Consider the following 13,733-nt stretch of genomic DNA (forward strand, 5'->3'; position numbering starts at 1 on the left):
ACCCGCATTTACCACCTCGTCTGGCAGCTCATTCCATACTCCCACCACTCTCTGTGTGAAGAAGCCCCCCCCCAATGTTCCCTTTAAACTTTTCCCCCCTCACCCTTAACCCATGTCCTCTGGTTTTTTTTCTCCCCTCGCCTCAGTGGAAAAAGCCTGCTTGCATTCACTCTATCTATACCCATCATAATTTTATATACCTCTATCAAATCTCCCCTCATTCTTCTACGCTCCAGGGAATAAAGTCCTAACCTATTCAACCTTTCTCTGTAAGTGAGTTTCTCAAGTCCCGGCAACATTCTTGTAAACCTTCTCTGCACTCTTTCAACCTTATTTATATCCTTCCTGTAATATGGTGACCAAAACTGAACACAATACTCCAGATTCGGCCTCACCAATGCCTTATACAACCTCATCATAACATTCCAGCTCTTATACTCAATACTTTGATTAATAAAGGCCAATGTACCAAAAGCTCTCTTTACGACCCTATCTACCTGTGACGACACTTTTAGGGAATTTTGTATCTGTATTCCCAGATCCCTCTGTTCCACTGCACTCCTCAGTGCCTTACCATTAACCCCGTATGTTCTACGTTGGTTTGTCCTTCCAACGTGCAATACCTCACACTTGTCAGTATTAAACTCCATCTGCCATTTTTCAGCCCATTTTTCCAGCTGGTCCAAGTCTCTCTGCAGGCTCTGAAAACCTTCCTCACTGTCTACTACACCTCCAATCTTTGTATCATCAGCAAACTTGCTGTTCCAATGATCCAATTAGTAATGATCTTTCAAGAATCAATTCTTTCTGGCATGGTACCAAAAAATGGAAAATTGCAGACATCACACCACTCTTCAAGAAGGGATAGAGGCAGAGAAAAATAAATTATAAACCAGTTAGTCTGACCTCAGTGGTAGAGACGATGTTTGAGTCAATTGTTCAGGATGTGGTTTCATGTTACGTGATTAAGTAGGCCATAGTCAACATGGTTTTCATAAGGAAAATTCTTGTTTGACCAATCTATAAGAATTCTTTGAAAAAATAACAAGCAGGATAGACAAAAGAGAGTCGGGGGATGTCATGTACTTGGATTTCCAAAAGGCCTTTGACAAGGTGCTACAAGCTACAAGACCATGGTATTACAGGAGAGTTTCTAGCATGGCTAAAGCACTGGCTGTTTGGCAGGAGGCAAAGAGTGGGAATAAAGGGAAATTTTTCTGGTTCGCTGTTGATGACTAGTGGTGTTCCACAGGGGCTTATGCTGGGACCACTTCTTTTTGCATTACATATCAATGACTTCGAAAATGGAATTGATGGCTTAGCGGCAAAGTTTGCAGATGATATGAAGACAGGTAGAGGGGCAGCTAGTTTTGGTGAAGTAGAGAAGCTACAGAAGGACTTACTCAGATTAGGAGAATGGGCAAAGACACTATAGATGGAATATAGTGTCAGGAAGTGTATGGTCATGCACTTTGGTAGAGGAACTAAAAGGGTTGACTATTTTCTAAATGGAGAGAAAATTCAAAAATCTGAGGTGCAAAGGGTCTTGGGAGTCCTCGTGCAGGATTCCCTAAAAGTTAATTTCCAGGTTGAACTGGTGGTGAGGAAGGCAAATGCAATGTTAGCATTCATTTCAAGAGGACCAGAATATAAATGTCAGGATGTAATGTTGAAGCTTTATAAGACACTGGTGAGGCCTCACTTGGAGTATTGTGAGTAGTTTTGGGCCCCTTGTCTAAGAAGGGATAAGCTGACATTGGAGAAGGTCCAAAGGAGGTTCATGAAAATTATTCTGTAATTGAAAAGCATTTGATAGCTGTGGACCTCTACTCATTGGAATTCAAAAGAATGAGGGGTGACCTAGTTGAAACCTATCGAATGTTGAAAGACGTCGATAGAGTGGATGTGGAGCAGATGTCTCCTATGATGGGAAAATCTAACACCTTAGAACACAGCCTCAGAAGAGAGGGGCTTTTTTTAGAATGGCGACAAGGAGGAATTTCTTTAGCTAGAGAGCGGTGAATAAGTGGAATTCATTGCCACCAGTGACTTCTGAGTTCAAGTCATTGGGGAAATTTAAGGCAGAGACCTAAAGATTCTTGATTAGTCAGGGCATGTAGGAAGACAGGGAAAATGCAGGAGTTTGGAGCTGAGGGAAAATGGATCAGCCATGATGAAATGGTGGAGTAGGCTCGACGGGCCAAATGGCCTATCTCTGCTGCTGTATCTTATGGTCTTATGTCTTGTAGGGCTGGCTGTCAAAAGCAACAAGCATTATGACCATGAATCTAAGTATTATTACATCACAGCATTAGTTAGGTACATCTTAATATTAAAAAAAAAACTCCAAATTGTTTTTTGGAGATTACAAAGTTGTGGTAGCATATTTTCAGACCTACTTAAAGATTTATTACTTCATTCATTAGGAGCAAAAATACTGAAGTGTTCAATCTTTTTGTGACGCTTATTAAGCTCTGTAGAGATTTAGTAGAAGTCACGATGATTAAGCTCATATATCCTTTGTCCATACATGCTCAACGAATCAAACCAAGCCTAAGGCATATTTTATTACATAATTGTACCTTTAAGAATAGAGTTTGCCATTTGGTATGACTTTTACATGTTGTTATTGATATCTTATTTGTGAGCTACTAGCACCATAAACGTGAGGTGTATTCTGTTTGTAATATTATACCTGTCTTCTTATACCAATACTACACAGCAATTTACAGACACTATAGAAAGAATTAAACATTTTGCTTCATATTTGAATCTATTTTATCAATGCTCTGATATCAATGTTTAAACAAAAACCACATGTTATTTGTAATTCTTTGGGGTAAATTACATTATATTTCACTTAAAATAATATGTCTAAAGTGAAGAGCAATTGGAAAAAACATTAAATAGTGTCAAAGTTAAGATGGATATCAATTTGCTTTAATTTGTATTGTTATCACAGAAAGGAGAAATAAAGGTAACTAGATTATAAAAACGCTCATTTGAAAAGGTGCAGTCACTTCACCTTAATGAATACAGATCTTTGCTTTGAAAGAGCATATTTTGTAATGATACTGGATGATGATATTGTCATTATTTTGCTTGTTAAAGGTAGTACTTATTTCCAAACAGTTCATGCCTTGCATACTTAATTTGTTTAACTGCAATCTACTTTCCTCATTTGTCTGCCATAATGAATCCAAATGAGCCTCCCTGCTGTGCCTTCTCCTGTTATGGCTGAATGGCTTGCTGTGACTCGATCTATTAACTAGATTTGCTTGCCTTATGTTTCATTAGTAAAATCAAAACAAAATGCATGCAAATGCTCTAGTGAGTAATTCTAGCTTTTGTGCTGGTGGTGTAATAAATCATTGCAAGCAGTATGATGAAGAATGTCCTAATATTTGTTTACACAACTTTTTTTTCAACTTAACCTCTGATCATTTTCTGACAATTGATTCTTGCAAATCACTTTTATTTCTTCCAATTTAGGACACTACTTTTGGTACTTACTATGTGCTCTCTATCAGAGAAAATAAATTCAAACTGGGTTATCACTTTGCAGAACATCTCCAGTCTGCTAGGGTGAGTTTCAATTGCCTGTCACTGCACTATTCTTTCCCCTTTGACTACTATGACCTAGTCCTCTTACTCTCTCAAGGAACGGCATTTCATCTTTAGACTAGGAGTGTTATAACCTCCAGGACTTCAAGGTACAGTTATTATCAAAGTATGTATAGAATACTTGCTGTATGCTTCCGGACCATGGACTAATACACCAGAACTCCAAAGAAACTTAGAAGGAACAGAAATGTGGTTTCTTAGAAGAATGCTGGAAATATCATATAGAGATAGGGTAACTAATGAGACAGTACTCCAACACGCCCATACAAAAAGATCTTTAATGAGAACATTAAATGAGAGGAAACTTAAATTCCTGGGTCATGTCAACAGAAAGGGAGAAATAGAATGCCTTACATTACAAGGCCGTACGCCTGGGAAACGCGGAAGAGGAAGACAAAGAAGAAAATATATGGACACTGTGAAAGAACTAACAGATCTAAGTGTGCGAGATATCATTGATATCAATGCATGGGATCATTTGATGTGGAAAGCCATGATCACCCAAGCGTGTAACACACGAGGCACATGAAGAAGTGTGGAATACAGCTGTGGGATTTGTCCTACCACAAGAATCCATGAAACAAAGAAACACCATAGAACCCGTTCAAAAAACATCAAACACCCAACGCATGAGAAAGAGACAAATTACGCAAATGGCATAAAGCAGGTGAAGAACACACAGAATATCAAACATCAGACCCGTAGTATTCAGCTAGTCCAGTTCAGAGCCGTGCCTTAAGCTAATGCAGACCATAGGGCCATTCTTTGCTGAAGCACACCAGTCCACATTGATCACCCCGATCAACCCCTCAAAAACAGAAAAAAAATAAAGAGTAACCAGAATCTATCAGCCTCGCCGATCAACCCTGGCAACGTGGATCCCAAGATTCCTGCACTTTTCTCCGACAGGAGAGAGGGAGAGGGGGAGAGAGAGGGAGGGGGAGGGAGGGGGAGGGAGAAAGAAAGGAAGATCGGTCAAATGCAGGCAGATGCGCTGAACACCTGCCCATCCTCCACTCTTGTCCTCATTGTCATCAACCTTGTTCGACAATTCATTCGGAGAGAAGCAAGGGAGTTGTTCATGAACTCACATGGTCGACGCCTCAGTCAGAGTGAAGCAATGGAAACAATCATGGGTTCACACCGTCAATACTCAGTCAGAATGAAGCAATGGAGTCGATCATGGGCTCGTACCATTAATGCTCAGTCAGAGTGAAGCAATGGAAACAATCATGGGTTCACACTGTCAATACTCAGAGTGAAGCAATGGAATTGATCGGGGGCTCACACTGTCGATAGTCAGAGTGAAGCAATGGAGTCGATCATGGGTTCACACTGTCAATACTCGGTCAGAATGAAGCAATGGAGTCAATCATGGGTTCACACCATCGATACCTCAATCAGAGTGAAGCAATGGAGTCAATCGTGGGCTCGTACTCCTTCTCCAGGCTACCAGGCCCCCAGGCTGCACAATCCACACCAAACCTCATCGAATTCCATCCGAAGATACCACATCACTCATCTGGCACCGAAACACACCATCAAAATATAAATCACAGGTTCCAATAGCATGCAGCGTAGTCATAGAATCAAATATGAAAGAAGAAGTAACAGTACTTCATGAACTGTCAGCAGGATGTTGCCACTGGAGCCATCTTGTCTGCAACACTTTCAACAATTTCAGGTAATCAGCCCTTCCAGTTTGTGTCGGAACTAGCTAGTTCTGATGAAAGATCATTCGTCTTTTTCTCTCTCCACAGGCGCTTCCAGAATTGTTGAATATTTCTGCCATTCTTTGTCTTCATTTCAGATTTCCAGCATCTGCTGTTACTTCACCTCTAAATGATTGTTACAGCTTAATTTAACTGAACAAAGTAACAATGCCATAGTAATAATTAAGTATGCACCAATCAACATTGACATCGCAGTAAGCAATATAAAACTGATCTCTCTTCAACAGGTTATGTGCTGAGAAAATAGGACTTAATAAATAAAAGGTACTTGAATTTATAATATAGTGAATATTATTCCCATCTTTTCATAAACATGAAGCACAATAACTATTGCTCATATAAGTAGGTAGAGCAGCCATTTGGCACACAGCAAGATTCAGCATTGAATGCCCATATGAGAAATGTCCCTGGGATTTCACCAACTTCACAGTTGTAATTTTGGCGTTTGTTCAGTGGGATCCTTATTTATAAAATAAGTAGGAGTTCCACTGTAGTCTTAGCAGTGATCAGGAAACATGCAGACATGACAATGTTGAAGGGAGGATATTGCCCAGAACACATTGAAAAATAATAGCTTAAACGTGCGCCTGGACCAACAGAGAAAATAGACTTTTATTATTTAATCTAAATGATACGACTGTAGCTTACCCTCCATAGTCCACAGTATTCTACAGAAATACTTCTTCAAAGAGTGATAACATATGTATAATTGAGCTTGTGAGATTATTTTCCTTTTTACAGAATAACAATGTTGTCTGTAGATTTCTTTGTTGTCATTTCAAAACCTACCCCTCAGACTAAGGCAGAGCTATCAACAGAACATTCTCTATTAAAGATTTCAAGCTAAGGTGTAATGGAGGTGAGGTCCTGGGGTTTAACTTTGAATATCGGAACACGATATGTGAAAAGACTGATGACGGTGCTGACTGGCAGCAGAATCAGAAAAATTTGTGGATCCACTGGTACATCATGTCACAATATGTATGTTCAGTAAGAATACGGAGCATTGCAATGATTGAAAACAAAAATAAATCAATTGAACATTTTTGATATACTCCATTCATGAATGTGGTAAACTATTGTTGACCCAACTTGTAAAGAGATCTCTTACACCAAAATCTTGTATACAAATTGTAATGGTATGAACACTAAAATATTTAAATAGCAAGCCATGTTAAAAGTCTCACAGCATATAAAATATTGAAAACTTTTAATGAGCAGGCTACTAAAAAATCTGCAGCTTGGATAGGAAATTAGTTAAAATGAAGGCCAAGAAACCACTAAATTATGTAAAATCCTCAAGATAATATATTAATGAGCAAGGACTATTCTCAGGACTTTTATGTCTTCCATTCATGATTTTATAAAGCAACAGTCAAATAGTGATTTAAGTTTTGTGAAGAAGGTTGTTAAACATTCCTTTAAAACTCAATTTACTAAACATAGGCATGTTTCACCAATAACAAGCTTCTTGTATGCTGTAATAATCAATGTTGAATTCTAAGTGAGTAAATACTGCGTTTTATTTCTGTCCACTTTAAATACATGCGTTATTTTTTCTACTCTTTACCAATTAGTAATTGCTGTATATGTAATACAGGTTGTGCACAACGAAGGCTAACTTAAGGCTGTCAACCTTTGGCTGCTCATTGGGCTGCAACAATTTTTTGTAGAAAGTTCCAGAGACAGTTTGTGAACACCTTTTTAGAAAAGCATACATGGGGGATTTTAATAGAAACCTCTGCGCTTACTACAATTGATGCTGTTAGAGGTTAGGAACCCAATGAGCCCAACCACATTACACTGTCAATGAAGAGAATGACAAATCACAGGCTCAGTGAGGATGTAGAGTTACTATGTGACTGTTTTGGGAGGGTGCAAAGCTCATCATAATTTGCAACACATTTGAGTACCAATAAGATATAGCATGCAAAATTGAATGCAGATGAAAGGTCAGCCGTAGTAATGGTCACCAGTGGTAGACAATATAGAAACATAGAAACATACAAAATAGGTGCAGGAGTAGGCCATTTGGCCCTTCGAGCCTGCACCGCCATTTATTATGATCATGGCTGATCATCCAACTCAGAACCCCGCCCCAGCCTTCCCTCCATACCCCCTGACCCCTGTAGCCACAAGGGCCATATCTAACTCCCTCTTAAACATAGCCAATGAACTGGCCTCAACAGTTTCCTGTGGCAGAGAATTCCACAGATTCACCACTCTCTGTGTGAAGAAGTTTTTCCTAATCTCGGTCCTAAAAGGCTTCCCCTCTATCCTCAAACTGTGACCCCTCGTTCTGGACTTCCCCAACATCGGGAACAATTTTCCTGCATCCAGCCTGTCCAATCCCTTTAGGATCTTATACGTTTCAATCAGATCCCCCCTCAATCTTCTAAATTCCAACGAGTACAAGCCCAGTTCATTCAGTCTTTCTTCATATGAAAGGCCTGCCATCCCAGGAATCAATCTGGTGAACCTTCTTTGTACTCCCTCTATGGCAAAGATGTCTTTCCTCAGATTAGGCGACCAAAACTGCACACAATACTCCAGGTGTGGTCTCACCAAGGCCTTGTACAACTGCAGTAGTACCTCCCTGCTCCTGTACTCGAATCCTCTCGCTATAAATGCCAGCATACCATTCGCCTTTTTCACCGCCTGCTGTACCTGCATGCCCACTTTCAATGACTGGTGTATAATGACACCCAGGTCTCGTTGCACCTCCCCTTTTCCTAATCGGCCACCATTCAGATAATAATCTGTTTTCCTATTTTTGCCACCAAAGTGGATAACTTCACATTTATCCACATTAAATTGCATCTGCCATGAGTTTGCCCACTCACCCAACCTATCCAAGTCACCCTGCATCCTCTTAGCATCCTCCTCACTGCTAACACTGCCACCCAGCTTCGTGTCATCCGCAAACTTGGAGATGCTGCATTTAATTCCCTCATCCAAGTCATTAATATATATTGTAAACAACTGGGGTCCCAGCACTGAGCCTTGCAGTACCCCACTAGTCACCGCCTGCTATTCTGAAAAGGTCCCGTTTATTCCCACTCTTTGCTTCCTGTCTGCTAACCAATTCTCCACCCACACCAATACCTTACCCCCAATAGCGTGTGCTTTAAGTTTGCACACTAATCTCCTGTGTGGGACCTTGTCAAAAGCCTTTTGAAAATCCAAATATACCACATCCACTGGTTCTCCCCATCCACTCTACTAGTTACATCCTCAAAAAATTCTATGAGATTCGTCAGACATGATTTTCCTTTCACAAATCCATGCTGACTTTGTCCGACCATTTCACCGCTTTCCAAATGTGCTGTTATCACATCCTTGATAACTGACTCCAGCAGTTTCCCCACCACCGACGTTAGGCTAACCGGTCTATAATTCCCCGGTTCCTCTCTCCCTCCTTTTTTAAAAAGTGGGGTTACATTAGCCACCCTCCAATCCTCAGGAACTAGTCCAGAATCTAACGAGTTTTGAAAAATTATCACTAATGCATCCACTATTTCTTGGGCTACTTCCTTAAGCACTCTAGGATGCAGACCATCTGGCCCTGGGGATTTATCTGCCTTCAATCCCTTCAATTTACCTAACACCACTTCCCTACTAACATGTATTTCACTCAGTTCCTCCATCTCACTGGACCTTCTGTCCCTTACTATTTCTGGAAGATTATTTATGTCCTCCTTAGTGAAGACAGAACCAAAGTAATTATTCAATTGGTCTGCCATGTCCTTGCTCCCCATAATCAATTCACCTGTTTCTGTCTGCAGGGGACCTACAATTGTCTTTACCAGTCTTTTCCTTTTTACATATCTATAAAAGCTTTTACAGTCCGTTTTTATGTTCCCCGCCAGTTTTCTCTCATAATCTTTTTTCCCCTTCCTAATTAAGCCCTTTGTCCTCCTCTGCTGAACTCTGAATTTCTCCCAGTCCTCAGGTGAGCCACTTTCTCTGGCTAATTTGTATGCTACTTCTTTGGAATTGATACTATCCCTAATTTCTCTTGTCAGCCACGGGTGCACTACCTTCCTTGATTTATTCTTTTGCCAAACTGGGATGAACAATTGTTGTAGTTCATCCATGCAACCTTTAAATGCTTACCATTGCATATCCACCGTCAATCCTTTAAGTGTCATTTGCCAGTCTATCTTAGCTAATTCACGTCTCATACCTTCAAAGTTACCCCTCTTTAAGTTCAGAACCTTTGTTTCTGAATTAACTATGTCACTCTCCATATTAATGAAGAATTCCACCATATTATGGTCACTCTTACCCAAGGGGCCTCTCACGACAAGATCGCTAATTAACCCTTCCTCATTGCTCAAAACCCAGTCCAGAATAGCCTGCTCTCTAGTTGGTTCCTCGACATGTTGGTTCAAAAAACCATCCCGCATACATTCCAAGAAATCCTCTTCCTCAGCACCTTTACCAATTTGGTTCACCCAGTCTACATGTAGATTGAAGTCACCCATTATAACTGCTGTTCCTTTATTGCACACATTTCTAATTTCCTGTTTAATACCATCTCTGACCTCACTACTACTGTTAGGTGGCCTGTACACAACTCCCACCAGCGTCTTCTGCCCCTTAGTGTTACGCAGCTCTACCCATATCGATTCCACATCTTCCCGGCTTATGTCCTTCCTTTCTATTGCGTTAATCTCTTCTTTAACCAGCAACGCCACCCCACCTCCCCTTCCTTCATGTCTATCCCTCCTGAATATTGAATATCCCTGAACGCTGAGCTCCCATCCCTGGTCACCCTGGAGCCATGTCTCTGTGATCCCAACTATATCATAATCATTAATAACAATCTGCACTTTCAATTCATCCACCTTATTACGAATGCTCCTTGCATTGACACATAAAGCCTTCAGGCGCTCTTTTACAACTCTCTTAGCCCTTATACAATTATGTTGAAAAGTGGCCCTTTATAATGCTTGCTCTGGATTTGTCGGCCTGCCACTTTTACTTTTCTCCTTTGTACTTTTTGCTTCTACGCTCACTTTACACCCCTCCGTCTCTCTGCACTGGTTCCCATCCCTCTGTTGTGAACAAACCTCCTCACGCCTAGCCTCTTTAATTTGATTCCCACCCCCCAACCATTCTAGTTTAAAGTCACCTCAGTAGCCCCCGCTAATCTCCCTGCCAGGATATTGGTCCCCCTAGGATTCAAGTGTAACCCGTCCTTTTTGTACAGGTCACGCCTGCGCCAAAAGAGGTCCCAATGATCCAAAAACTTGAATCCCTGCCCCCTGCTCCAATCCCTCAGCCACGCATTTATCCTCCACCTCATCGCATTCCTACTCTCACTGTCGCGTGGCACAGGCAGTAATCCTGAGATTACTACCTTTGCGGTCCTTTTTCTCAACTCCCTTCCTAGCTCCCTATATTCTCCTTTCAGGACCTCATCCCTTTTCCTACCTATGTCATTGGTACCTATATGTACCACGACCTCTGGCTCCTCACCCTCCCACTTCAGGATATCTTGGACACGATCAGAAATATCCCGGACCCTGGCACCAGGGAGGCAAACTACCATCCGGGTCTCTGGACTGCGTCCACAGAATCGCCTATCTGACCCCCTTACTATCGAGTCCCCTATCACAACTGCCCTCCTCTTCCTTGCCCTACCCTTCTGAGCTACAGGGCCAGACTCTGTGCCGGAGGCACGGCCACTGTCGCTTCCCCCGGGTAAGCTGTCCCCCCCAACAGTACTCAAACAGGAGTACCTGTTGTTAAGGGGCACAGCCACCGGGGTACTCCCCATCACCTGACTTTTCCCCTTCCCCCTCCTAACCGTGACCCACTTGTCTGCCTCCCGTGGCCCCGGCGTGACCACCTGCCTTCCACTCCTCTCTATCACCTCCTCTCTATCATATAAACTGATGGACCAGACAAGGACTGGTTTGATATCATAAACTTTACCAATTTCAAGAAGGCGTGGGAGCCCTGCAATTTGCACATCAAAAGAATGTAAGTATCTTTTCAGGAAAAACAGAGATCAAGGACGAAGTTATCAGAATGATGCAATATGGAAATTTCATCGATGGAACTGGAACTAAATACTTTTGTAACTGTGGCAACCTTATATACACCCCCTTGGACAATCAATGTCCCATTTAACGATGCAACAAAGATAATTCTACATAATTTCAATCCAACACCATCTAAATAGTGGAAAATTATGGCAAATGGAATTTACTGTAGACAGTACAGGTAATGCAGGCTGCATGCTTCAAATCAGCCACCGTTATCCCTCTACCAAAGGAGTCTACAGTTTTAGAGCTAGTGCCCAGTGGCATCGACACCAATCATAAAGTGTTTTGAACAATAATGGCACATATCAAAAACTCCATTCTTGCCACACTGGACACTTATCAATATGTTTACCAACGGAACCACTCTACGATAAATGCCATAGCACCTGTCATTCTCCTGACCTTGACACACCTAGAAAACAAGACCACTTGTGTCAGAATACTGCTTCAAGATTTCAGTTCACTTTTCAACACTCTTCTTCTGATGAAGGATCTCGCCCTGAAATGTCAACCAAATATTCATTTTCATAGTCAGCTGACCAGCCGAGTTCCTCCAGTACTTTGTGTGTGTGGCAAAGAAGACAGTCATCGATTTCAGGAGAACTCGCACCATTCACTCTCCTTTACACTTCAGGTGCACAGCAGTGGAAACCGTGAGCAGTTTCAAGCTCCTGTGAGTGCACATCTCACACAATCTCTCATGGTTCCAAACAAACATCCTACACAATCAGTAGAGCTCATCAACACCTCCACTTGCTGAGGAGGCTGAAGAGACCTGGCCTGTGCACTCAGTGCTCACAGCCTTCCGTAGGTGGGCAGCTGAGAGCATCTTAACATGCTGTCTCACCGTCTGGGACAGAAACTCCTCTGTGGAGGATAGGAGTGTTCTACAACGAGTAGTTAGAACTGCCCAACGTCAGCCTACCCACCATCAAAAACATACATACAGGAAGGTGCTAGATAAAGGCCGGCAATATCACTAAGGATCCCACCCTCCCTGTTTATGGACTGTTCATCCCACTCCCATCACAGAAGAGACTACTCAGCATCCACGCCAGGACCACCGGATCCAACTCAGCTACTTCCTCCTGTCAAGCTGATCAGCACATCCAACCACTAGCCCACCCCAACACCCCTACTATTAAATACACCAGGGGTCCCCAACCTTTATTGCACGGCAGACCAGTTTATTATTGACAATATTCTTGCGGACCGGCCGACCCAGGGGGTGGGGGGTAGGGTTGCCAACGGACAAGAGAAGCAGTCAAATACGTTGTGTTTACCCAGAGAAAGACTACAATGACCATGAAGCCTTACGCGGGCACCAGTGCACATGCGTGACTTGTGCATGCGTGTACCTGCTGGTTTTTCTCTACAAATCGTTTTTGGCGATTCTGTTCGGGGTGGGGTGGGGTTAATCACAACCGGAATAGAGGTAATAAGTGGCTAATACACTCAATTTCATTTCTAAAAGGGTTTATCTAACGAATTTAATATTAAACACACAGTGCTTATTTTCCTCGCATGAATATAGTGATAAGTCAATTATCAGGGGAGGACAGGAGAGCTTGAAGTAAGTGTTGAATGAACTTCCAGTAGAAGTGGTAGAGGCAGGTTCGATATTATCATTTAAAGAAAAACTGGATAGGTATATGGACAGGAAAGTAATGGAGGGTTATGGGCTGAGTGCAGGTCGGTCGGACTAGGTGAGAGTAAGTGTTCGGCATGGACTAGAAGGGCAGCGATGGCCTGTTTCCATGCTGTAATTGTTATATGGTTATATAAGTCACTTATAAGTCAACAGCATCATAACATTTTAAGTAACGTTTGGATATTAAACACACAGCACATATTTTCCCCGTATGAACATATAAAATCATTGCAACACACCGATATCGCTGTATCAGTGGGAGCTGATCAGTGATGGTTACAACACCTTATATTCCGTCTGGGTAGCCTCCAACCTGATGGCATGAACATTGACTTCTCTGACTACCGTTAATGCCCCACCTCCCCTCCATAACCCAACGGTTATTTATTTATTTATTATTATTATTTTTCTCTCTTTTTTTCTCCCTCTGTCCCTTTCACTATACTCCTTGGCCATTCTCTGGGCTTCCCCCTCCCCCTTTCTCTCTCCCTAGGCCTCCTGTCCCATGATCCTCTCATATCCCTTTTGCCAATCAACTGTCCAGCTCTTGGCTCCATCCCTCCTCCTCCTGTCTTCTCCTATCATTTCGGATCTCCCCCTCCCCCTCCCACTTTCAAATCACTTACTATCTCTTCTTTCAGTTAGTCCTGACAAAGGGTCTCAGCCCAA

The sequence above is a fragment of the Mobula hypostoma genome, chromosome 3 (assembly GCF_963921235.1).
Source record: "Mobula hypostoma chromosome 3, sMobHyp1.1, whole genome shotgun sequence".
Classification (NCBI taxonomy): Eukaryota; Metazoa; Chordata; class Chondrichthyes; order Myliobatiformes; family Myliobatidae; genus Mobula; species Mobula hypostoma.